Source organism: Sebastes fasciatus, chromosome 4, assembly GCF_043250625.1.
Source record: "Sebastes fasciatus isolate fSebFas1 chromosome 4, fSebFas1.pri, whole genome shotgun sequence".
In the NCBI taxonomy this organism is placed as follows: Eukaryota; Metazoa; Chordata; class Actinopteri; order Perciformes; family Sebastidae; genus Sebastes; species Sebastes fasciatus.
In genome coordinates, this window is record NC_133798.1 from 465,406 (window position 1) to 474,541 (window position 9,136).

The following is a 9,136-nucleotide window of genomic DNA, read 5'->3' on the forward strand; positions in this document are numbered from 1 at the left end:
GTCACTCCTCCATGTCTTCCATGTCACTTCTCCATGTCGCTCCTCCATGTCACTCCTCCATGTCGCTACTCCACATCACTCCTCTATGTCACTCCTCCATGTCACTCCTCCTCCATGAAACTCCAACATGTCACTCCTCCATGTCACTCCTCCATGTCACACCTCCATGTCACCCCTCCATGTTGCTATTCCATGTCACTCCTTATGTCGCTACACCAACTCACTCCTCCATGTCCCTCCGCCATGTCACTCCTCCATATCAACCCTCCTTCCTGATCAAACCTCTCACTTCTCCATGTCACTCCTCCATGTCTCTCCTCCACATCAACACTCTATGTCACTCCTCCATGTCTCTCCTCCACATCAATCCTCTATGTCACTCCTCCATGTCACTCCTCCATGTCGCTAATCCATGTCACTCCTCTATGTCACTCCTCCATGTCACTCCTCTATGTCACTCCTCAATGTCACTCCTCCATTTCGCTCCTCCATGTCAGTACTCCATGTCGCTACACCAACTCTTTCCTCCATGTCACTCCTCCATGTCACTCCTCCATGTCACTACTCCATATCACTCTTCCATGTCGCTACACCAACTCAATCCTCCTTTACACTCTTTCATGTCACTCATCCAAGTCACTCCTCCATGTCACTTCTATATGTCTTCCATGTCACTCCTCCATGTCCCTCCTCCACATCACTCCTCTATATCAATCCTCCATGTCACACCTCCATGTCACTCCTCCATGTCGTTACTCCTTGTCACTCCTCCATGTCGCTACACCAACTCACTCCTCATGTCACTCCTCCATGTCGCTACTCCATGTCACTCCTCCTTGTCACTCCTCCATGTCACTCCTCCACATCACTCCTCTATGTCACTTCTATATGTCCTCCATGTCACTCCTCCATGTAGCTACCCCATGTAGCTACTCCATGTAGCTACTCCGTGTCACTCCTCCATGTCACTCCTCCACATCAATCCTCTATGTCACTCCTACAAGTCACTCCTCCATGTCACTCTTCCATGAAGCTCCTCCATGTCACCCCTCCATGTCACTCCTCAATGAAACTCCTCCATTTCACTCCTCCATGTCGCTCCTCCTAGTCAATTCTCGATTTCGCTGCTCCACTTCACTCCTCTATGTCACTCCTACATATCACTCCAACATGTCACTCCTCCATGTCACTCCTCCATGTTACTCTTCCTTGCTCCTCAATGTCACTCCTCCATGTCGCTACTCCATGTGACTCCTCCATGTCACTCCTCCATGTCACTACTCCAACTCACTCCTCCATGTCACTCCTCCATGTCGCTACTCCATGTCACTCCTCCATGTCACTTATCCACGTCCCTCCGCCATGTCACCACACCATATCAATCCTCCTTGATGATCCGCCCTGTCACTTCTCCATGTCACTCCTCCATGTCTCTCCTCCACGTCAATTCTCTATGTCACGCCTCCATGTAACTCCTCCATGTTGCTCCTCCATGTTGCTCCTCCATGTCACTCCACCATGTCACTCCACCATATCAATCCTCCTTGCTGATCTGCCCTGTCACTTCTCCATGTCACTCCTCCATGTCACTCCTCCATGTAGCTACCCCATGTAGCTACTCCATGTAGCTACTCCATGTCACTCCTCCATGTCACTCCTCCATGTCACTCCTTTATGTCACTCCTCCAAGTCACTCTTCCATGTTGCTACTCCATGTGACTCCTCCATGTCACTTCTATATGTCTTCCATATAACTATTCCATGTTGCTCTTCCATGTCACTCCTCCATGTCACTCATCCATGTCCCTCCGCCATGTCACTCCACCTTATCAATCCTCTTTGCTGATTCGCCCTGTCACTGCTCCATGTCAATCCTCCATTTCGATCCAGCATGTTTCTCCTCCTTGTCACTACACTTTGTCAATCCTCCATGTCACTGCTCCATGTTGATCTTCCATGTTGATCCTCCATGCTGCTCCTACATGTTCCTCCTCCGAGTCACTCTAGAATGTCGCTCCTCCATGTCACTCCAGAATGTCACTCCAGAATTTAAATCCAGAATGTCACTCCTCCATGTCCCTCCTCCATGTCAAACCTCTCTGTCCATCCTCCAAGTCACTCCTCCATGTCAGTCCAGAATTTCCCCTCCAGAATATCACTCCAGAATGTCCCTCCAGAATGTCACTCCAGAATGTTATTCCTCCATGTCCCTCCTCCATGTCACTCCTCCATGTCGATGCTCTATTTCACACCTCCTTGTCGCTCCTACGTGTCATTCCTCCCTATCTTCCTTGTCACTCCTCCATGTCACTGCGCCATGTCGCTCCTCCATGTCACTCCTCCCTGTCGCTCCTCCATGTAGATCCTTCATGTTACTCCTACATGTCGCTACTCCTTGTCACTCCTCCATGTGACTCCCCCATCTCACTCCTCCATGTCGCTCGTCCATGTCACTCCCCCATCTCACTCCTCCATGTCGCTCCTCCATGTAGATCCTTCATGTTACTCCTACATGTTGCTCCTCCTTGTCACTCCTCCATGTAACTACTCAATGTCGATCCTCCATGTCACTCCTCCATGTCTTCCATGTCACTTCTCCATGTCGCTCCTCCATGTCACTCCTCCATGTCGCTACTCCACATCACTCCTCTATGTCACTCCTCCATGTCACTCCTCCTCCATGAAACTCCAACATGTCACTCCTCCATGTCACTCCTCCATGTCACACCTCCATGTCACTCCTTATGTCGCTACACCAACTCACTCCTCCATGTCCCTCCATGTCCCTCCGCCATGTCACTCCTCCATATCAACCCTCCTTCCTGATCAAACCTCTCACTTCTCCATGTCACTCCTCCATGTCTCTCCTCCACATCAACACTCTATGTCACTCCTCCATGTCTCTCCTCCACATCAATCCTCTATGTCACTCCTCCATGTCACTCCTCCATGTCGCTAATCCATGTCACTCCTCTATGTCACTCCTCCATGTCACTCCTCTATGTCACTCCTCAATGTCACTCCTCCATTTCGCTCCTCCATGTCAGTACTCCATGTCGCTACACCAACTCTTTCCTCCATGTCACTCCTCCATGTCACTCCTCCATGTCACTACTCCATATCACTCTTCCATGTCGCTACACCAACTCAATCCTCCTTTACACTCTTTCATGTCACTCATCCAAGTCACTCCTCCATGTCACTTCTATATGTCTTCCATGTCACTCCTCCATGTCCCTCCTCCACATCACTCCTCTATATCAATCCTCCATGTCACACCTCCATGTCACTCCTCCATGTCGTTACTCCTTGTCACTCCTCCATGTCGCTACACCAACTCACTCCTCATGTCACTCCTCCATGTCGCTACTCCATGTCACTCCTCCTTGTCACTCCTCCATGTCACTCCTCCACATCACTCCTCTATGTCACTTCTATATGTCCTCCATGTCACTCCTCCATGTAGCTACCCCATGTAGCTACTCCATGTAGCTACTCCATGTCACTCCTCCATGTCACTCCTCCACATCAATCCTCTATGTCACTCCTACAAGTCACTCCTCCATGTCACTCTTCCATGAAGCTCCTCCATGTCACCCCTCCATGTCACTCCTCAATGAAACTCCTCCATTTCACTCCTCCATGTCGCTCCTCCTAGTCAATTCTCGATTTCGCTGCTCCACTTCACTCCTCTATGTCACTCCTACATATCACTCCAACATGTCACTCCTCCATGTCACTCCTCCATGTTACTCTTCCTTGCTCCTCAATGTCACTCCTCCATGTCGCTACTCCATGTGACTCCTCCATGTCACTCCTCCATGTCACTACTCCAACTCACTCCGCCATGTCACTCCTCCATGTCGCTACTCCATGTCACTCCTCCATGTCACTTATCCACGTCCCTCCGCCATGTCACCACACCATATCAATCCTCCTTGATGATCCGCCCTGTCACTTCTCCATGTCACTCCTCCATGTCTCTCCTCCACGTCAATTCTCTATGTCACGCCTCCATGTAACTCCTCCATGTTGCTCCTCCATGTTGCTCCTCCATGTCACTCCACCATGTCACTCCACCATATCAATCCTCCTTGCTGATCTGCCCTGTCACTTCTCCATGTCACTCCTCCATGTCACTCCTCCATGTAGCTACCCCATGTAGCTACTCCATGTAGCTACTCCATGTCACTCCTCCATGTCACTCCTCCATGTCACTCCTTTATGTCACTCCTCCAAGTCACTCTTCCATGTTGCTACTCCATGTGACTCCTCCATGTCACTTCTATATGTCTTCCATATAACTATTCCATGTTGCTCCTCCATGTCACTCATCCATGTCCCTCCGCCATGTCAATCCACCTTATCAATCCTCTTTGCTGATTCGCCCTGTCACTTCTCCATGTCACTCCTCCAAGTCACTCCTCCATGTTGCTCCTCTATGTCACTCCTCCATGTCACACCTCCATGTCACTCCTCCATGTTGCTATTCCATGTCACTCCTTATGTCGCTACACCAACTCACTCCTCCATGTCCCTCCGCCATGTCACTCCTCCATATCAACCCTCCTTCCTGATCAAACCTCTCACTTCTCCATGTCACTCCTCCATGTCTCTCCTCCACATCAACACTCTATGTCACTCCTCCATGTCTCTCCTCCACATCAATCCTCTATGTCACTCCTCCATGTCACTCCTCCATGTCGCTAATCCATGTCACTCCTCTATGTCACTCCTCCATGTCACTCCTCTATGTCACTCCTCAATGTCACTCCTCCATTTCGCTCCTCCATGTCAGTACTCCATGTCGCTACACCAACTCTTTCCTCCATGTCACTCCTCCATGTCACTACTCCATATCACTCTTCCATGTCGCTACACCAACTCAATCCTCCTTTACACTCTTTCATGTCACTCATCCAAGTCACTCCTCCATGTCACTTCTATATGTCTTCCATGTCACTCCTCCATGTCCCTCCTCCATGTCACTCCTCCACATCACTCCTCTATATCAATCCTCCATGTCACACCCCCATGTCACTCCTCCATGTCGTTACTCCTTGTCACTCCTCCATGTCGCTACACCAACTCACTCCTCATGTCACTCCTCCATGTCGCTACTCCATGTCACTCCTCCTTGTCACTCCTCCATGTCACTCCTCCACATCACTCCTCTATGTCACTTCTATATGTCTTCCATGTCACTCCTCCATGTCGCTCCTCTATGTCACTCCTCCATGTCACTGCTCCATGTCGCTACTCCATGTCACTCCTCCATGTCACTCCTCCATGTCACTCCCCATGTCGATCCTCCATGCTGCTCCTACATGTCTCTCCCCGAGTCACTCTAGAATGTCGATCCTCCATGTCACTCCAGAGTGTCACTCCAGAATTTAACCCCAGAATGTCACTCCTCCATGTCCCTCCTCCGTGTCAATCCTCTATTTCCACCCTCATTGTTACTCCGCCATTTCACTCCAGAATGTCACTCCTCCATGTCCCTCCTCCATGTCAATCCTCTATTTCCACCCTCCATGTCACTCCGCCATTTCAGTCCAGAATGTCACTCCAGAATGTCCCTCCAGAATGTCACTCCAGAATGTCCCTCCAGAATGTCCCTCCAGAATGTCACTCCAGAATGTCACTCCTCCAAGTCTGTCCTCCATATCACTACTCCATGTTGCTCTTCCATGTCGCTCCTCCATGTCTCTCCTCCATGTTGATCCTCCATTTCTCTCCTCCATTTCACTTCTCCATGTCACTCCAGAATGTCGCTCTTCCAAGTCACTCCTCCATGTTGATCCTCCATGTCGATCCTCCATGTCACTCCTCCATGTAAGTCCTCCATGTCAATCCTTCATGTCACTCCTACATGTCACTCCGCCATGTTGCTCCTCCATGTCACTCCAGAATGCCTCTCCTCCATGTCCCTCCAGAATTTAACTCCAGATTGTCACTCCTCCATGTCCCTCCTCCATGTCAATCCTCTCTGTCCATCCCCCAAGTCACTCCTCCATGTCAGTCCAGAATTTCACTCCAGAATATCACTCCAGAATGTGCCTCTAGAATGTCACTCCAGAATGTCATTCCTCCATGTCACTCCTCCATGTCGATGCTCTATTTCACACCTCCTTGTCGCTCCTACGTGTCATTCCTCCCTGTCTTCCTTGTCACTCCTCCATGTCACTCCTCCATGTCGTTCCTCCATCTCACTCCTCCATGTCGATCCTCCATGTCGCTCCTTCATGTCACACTTCCATGTCACTGCTCCATCTCACTCCTCCATTTCGATCCAGCATGTTTCTCCTCCTTGTCACTACACTTTGTCACTCCTCCATGTCACTGCTCCATGTTGATCTTCCATGTTGATCCTCCATGCTGCTCCTACATGTTCCTCCTCCGAGTCACTCTGGAATGTCGCTCCACCATGTCACTCCAGAATGTCACTCCAGAATTTAAATCCAGAATGTCACTCCTCCATGTCCCTCCTCCATGTCAATCCTCTATTTCCACCCTCCATGTCATTCCCCCATTTCACTCCAGAATGTCACTCCTCCATGTCCCTCCTCCATGTCAAACCTCTCTGTCCATCCTCCAAGTCACTCCTCCATGTCAGTCCAGAATTTCCCCCCAGAATATCACTCCAGAATGTCCCTCCAGAATGTCACTCCAGAATGTCATTCCACCATGTCCCTCCTCCATGTCACTCCCCCATCTCACTCCTCCATGTCGCTCGTCCATGTCACTCCCCCATCTCACTCCTCCATGTCGCTCCTCCATGTAGATCCTTCATGTTACTCCTACATGTTGCTCCTCCTTGTCACTCCTCCATGTAACTACTCAATGTCGATCCTCCATGTCACTCCTCCATGTCTTCCATGTCACTCGACCGTGTCGCTCCATGTCACTTCTCCATGTCGCTCCTCCATGTCACTCCTCCATGTCGTTACTCCACATCACTCCTCTATGTTACTCCTCCATGTCACTCCTCCTCCATGAAACTCCAACATGTCACTCCTCCATGTCACTCCTCCATGTTACTCTTCCTTGCTCCTCAATGTCACTCCTCCATGTCTCTCCTCCACATCAATCCTCTATGTCACTCCTACAAGTCACTCCTCCATGTCACTCCTCCATGAAGCTCCTCCATGTCACTACTCCATGTCACTCTTCCTTGCTCCTCAATGTCAATCCCCCATGTCACTCCTCTATGTCACTCCTCCATATCAATCCTCCATGTCTATCCTACATGTTGATCCTCCATGTCACTCCTCCATGTCACTCCTCCATGTCACTCCTCCATGTCACTCTTCATTGTTCCTCAATGTCACTCCTCCATGTCACTCCTCCTTGTCGCACTTCAATGATACTCCTCCATGTCACTCCTACATGTCGCTCCTCCATGTCACTCCTCCATGTCACTACTCCAACTCACTCCTCCATGTCACTCCTCCATGTCGCTACTCAATGTCACTCCTCCATGTCACTTATCCAAGTCCCTCCGCCATGTCACTACACCATATCAATCCTCCTTGCTGATCTGCCCTGTCACTTCTCCATGTCACTCCTCCATGTCACTCCTCCATGTAGCTACCCCATGTAGCTACTCCATGTAGCTACTCCATGTCACTCCTCCATGTCACTCCTCCATGTCACTCCTTTATGTCACTCCTCCAAGTCACTCTTCCATGTTGCTACTCCATGTGACTCCTCCATGTCACTTCTATATGTCTTCCATATAACTATTCCATGTTGCTCTTCCATGTCACTCCTCCATGTCACTCATCCATGTCCCTCCGCCATGTCACTCCACCTTATCAAACCTCTTTGCTGATTCGCCCTGTCACTTCTCCATGTCACTCCTCCAAGTCACTCCTCCATGTTGTTCCTCTATGTCACTCCTCCATGTCACACCTCCATGTCACTCCTCCATGTTGCTAATCCATGTCACTCCTTATGTCGCTACACCAACTCACTCCTCCATGTCGCTCCGCCATGTCACTCCTCCATATCAACCCTCCTTCCTGATCAAACCTGTCACTTCTCCATGTCACTCCTCCATGTCTCTCCTCCACATCAACACTCTATGTCACTCCTCCATGTCTCTCCTCCACATCAATCCTCTATGTCACTCCTACAAGTCACTCCTCCATGTCACTCCTCCATGTCACTACTCCAACTCACTCCTCCATGTCACTCCTCCATGTCGCTACTCCATGTCACTCCTCCATGTCACTTAACCACGTCCCTCCGCCATGTCACTACACCATATCAATCCTCCTTGATGATCCGCCCTGTCACTTCTCCATGTCAGTCCTCCATGTCTCTCCTCCACGTCAATCCTCTATGTCACTCCTCCATGTAACTCCTCCATGTTGCTCCTCCATGTTGCTCCTCCATGTCACTCCACCATGTCACTCCACCATATCAATCCTCCTTGCTGATCTGCCCTGTCACTTCTCCATGTCACTCCTCCATGTCACTCCTCCATGTAGCTACCCCATGTAGCTACTCCATGTAGCTACTCCATGTCACTCCTCCATGTCACTCCTCCACATCAATCCTCTATGTCACTCCTACAAGTCACTCCTCCATGTCACTCCTCCATGAAGCTCCTCCATGTCACTACTCCATGTCACTCTTCCTTGCTCCTCAATGTCAATCCTCCATGTCACTCCTCTATGTCACTCCTCCATATCAATCCTCCATGTCTATCCTACATGTTGATCCTCCATGTCACTCCTCCATGTCACTCCTCCATGTCACTCCTCCATGTCACTCTTCATTGCTCCTCAATGTCACTCCTCCATGTCACTCCTCCTTGTCGCACTTCAATGATACTCCTCCATGTCACTCCTCCATGTCGCTACTCCACATCACTCCTCTATGTCACTCCTCCATGTCCCTCCTCCTCCATGAAACTCCAACATGTCACTCCTCCATGTCACTCCTCCATGTTACTCTTCCTTGCTCCTCAATGTCACTCCTCCATGTCACTCCTCTATGTCACTCCTCCTTGTCGCTCCTCCACATCACTCCTCTATGTCACTCCTCCATGTCACTCCTCCTTCATGTCACTCCTCAATGTCACTCCTCCATGTCACTCCTCTATGGCACTCCTCCATGTCACTCCTCC